Source organism: Tupaia chinensis, unplaced genomic scaffold (genome assembly GCF_000334495.1).
Source record: "Tupaia chinensis unplaced genomic scaffold, TupChi_1.0 Scaffold149241_1, whole genome shotgun sequence".
NCBI lineage: Eukaryota > Metazoa > Chordata > Mammalia > Scandentia > Tupaiidae > Tupaia > Tupaia belangeri.
The window spans coordinates 412992-415827 of record NW_006209087.1 but is presented as its reverse complement, the minus strand read 5'-3'; positions in this window follow the sequence as shown (position 1 = coordinate 415827).

Below are 2836 nucleotides of genomic sequence, written 5' to 3'. Positions count from 1 at the left end.
CTAAAGCAGGGCAGAGAGAGAGAGGAGAAAAAAAAAAAAGAAAGAAAGAAAGAAAGAAAGAAAGAAAGAAAAGAAATTATGCACCACTCTTCTGAAACCTTATAGCCAGTTTGTCAAGTCTGTCTTTTAAACTTAATATTATTTGCTTTTTCACCTATTTTTATGCTATGCACTACGAAAAGTAAATGTGCATGAACGTATGCAAACACACACACACAGATATGGCTGAGACACTTTGATTAAATAAATGCTATGCTCTTATGCCTAGAAGGGTACTTTTCACATGGCACAGTCTCTTTCATATTTTTGAATATATATTTCCCTAAATTTATAGATGACTTTGAAATTTAAATCTATTCCATACATAAAGTTATTGGGATAGAAAAGCAGCTCAGCCTATCTGGAGCATAGAGCATATGATGCCTCATGTTACTGAACCACAAGAAAGGCAGGAGAACAACTTAACTTTAGTATATTTGGATCTCTGAGTTACTCCATAATCCAGCACTTTGTCTCCACTGCTAATTTCTATTTCTCACAAAATCTGTCTTTAATTTCTCCTGATGAGTTTTGCTAACTTTGGTCATTACTGTTGCCATCAACATATGCTCAGACTCACATGTTTGTCCTTCTATCACTAAAGAGTAAAGTATGAGCAGGGCCAAGTGAGCAAGGTACTAAAATCAGTGCACATTCCTAGAATAGGTGATTGGCATAGAACTGAGAATATTCTACCAAACTGAGTATGCTGTTTTTTGAAGTACAGTACTAGCCAGCAAGATAATTATTATTGATAAAAAGGACTTAATATTCACTTGTCTAAAAATTTTATATACAACAGTCAAAAAGCTTTTTAATTGAATGAAGAAGTTGTTTATGCTCATGAAAACATACATAGAAATTTTAAATTAAATGTGATATATAGATGTATAAATATACACATACCTGTGAATTGTTTATGTGTGTGTGTGTGTGTGTATATATATATATATAGACTGATAGTTGCTTTTACCTAAATTTAGCAAGGTAAAAATTCTTATGTTTAACTAAGGAGGAAAAAATTTATGACCTCTGTTTTATTCAATTTACTTTGGGAAAACATTTAAATCACCAAACAAAATGAAAGATCCAAATTTGTAATCTTATATGTTTAAAAGTCATCTGTGTATTTAGTTATATCAGATAATTAAGTTTCCTTGGTAACTATGCTTGAAAATTTCTCCCCGATATCAAAAGACAGAATAGGCAAAATTGTAAACAGATTTTAAAATATGTGGGTGGTGTATGTGTATTTGCATATATATGCAATATGTACACATATACATACACTCATACAAAAAAGAAAACATTCTTTAAAGAGAAAAGAAGAAATGAAGCAGTATTTTATTTGCACCGGTTTAGTATGTGGTTGTTAAAGAAATCTTCAAATACATTTTAACCTGAATCTACAGGTATACACCACACTCGGACAAAGTGTGCTAAGAGTTAGGACTTGTGTTCAATCCAACAATTAGTTCAAGTTGCCGTGCTTCAATTGAGTTGAGAAAGGGTCTTTGGACTGTGAAATGACCATTCTTCCTATCATTATAAAGCACTTTTACAGAGGTCTGATAATAGAATAATGACCATGTCATAGATTGATTGAAGACTCTGATATTTTATGCCAAGGTCTGTTTCTGCTACAAACAACCATTCACCAGTCAGAGGATAGCCTAGATTTTTTGAAAAAGAAAGATTAGGGAATATGTAATTATGGAAATTTTACATTTATTAAAAGTACACCTACTGGCCTTTTCCTATATTCTAGATTTTGTAACTAAAATATAAAACTCTTATTATAGCCATTCAGTAGAAGAAGATGGCGGTTCAATTTTGTAGTTTGGACATAGCTGTTTTTCTACTCTAACATGATTAGAAAGGTCTTTTATTTTTGCTTTTGTTCTTTTATTTTGTTCTGATCCATCACAGTCACAAAGTTCCCTTGTCTGATATTGGTGTTTAATGAAATGCTTATGTCAAATGAAAGAATGTTTTCGCCCAGTAGTTAGGGGCAGATCAGCTGCTTACAATGCCATGACCAAGCTGATAGTGCTGGACTAGTTCCCAGATGGCAAGGATTGTTTTCATATGGAAATATAGGTCTGCAAAACTCATCTACAATATGACACAAGAACAATTCAAAATAAAGGCAGCAGTAGATTGAGAGGAACTCTAATATACAACTGCATTCTTTTGCCTACTTGTCTTTCAAATTAAGTACATACCTAGCAGAATAGATTCAAAAGTATTATCAATTTCTTGAAATAGTTCTGAGATCTGCTTAGGTTAAGACATTCCCTTCTATTATTTTGTTAAGTGAGCATTTTGTCTAAAATATGTATATTCTTCAGATTTTTTCTTACTGATTTATTATACATTAGATTTTCCATCCAATATCATCAACTGTTCAATGGCAATGACTGTACTGCATGTCTGTCTATTTGCTGTGTGCTACCTCCTCAGTGATAATCTTAGTGTAGATGTTAATAAACACTTAACTGGTTGGTTACAGAGTGAAAAACCAAGACAGATTAAAAGGACAGATGAGCAGCTTCTTTAGACTATTGTTGTTCATAATATTTTTGTTTCACTGGCTTCACAAAGTTATTTTCTTCTGAAATAGATTCAAAATGCAATTAATGGAATATGTTATTTTTATCTCCTTCCTCTTTGAAGATCTGCCTTCAATACCTCTCTTAAGTTGCTCTTGGAGAGGATGACGTTTTTATTTATTTTCACTAGATTGAAAATTTAATGATAATAGGAGTATTTAGGCATTTAGACTTAAGAAGCACTT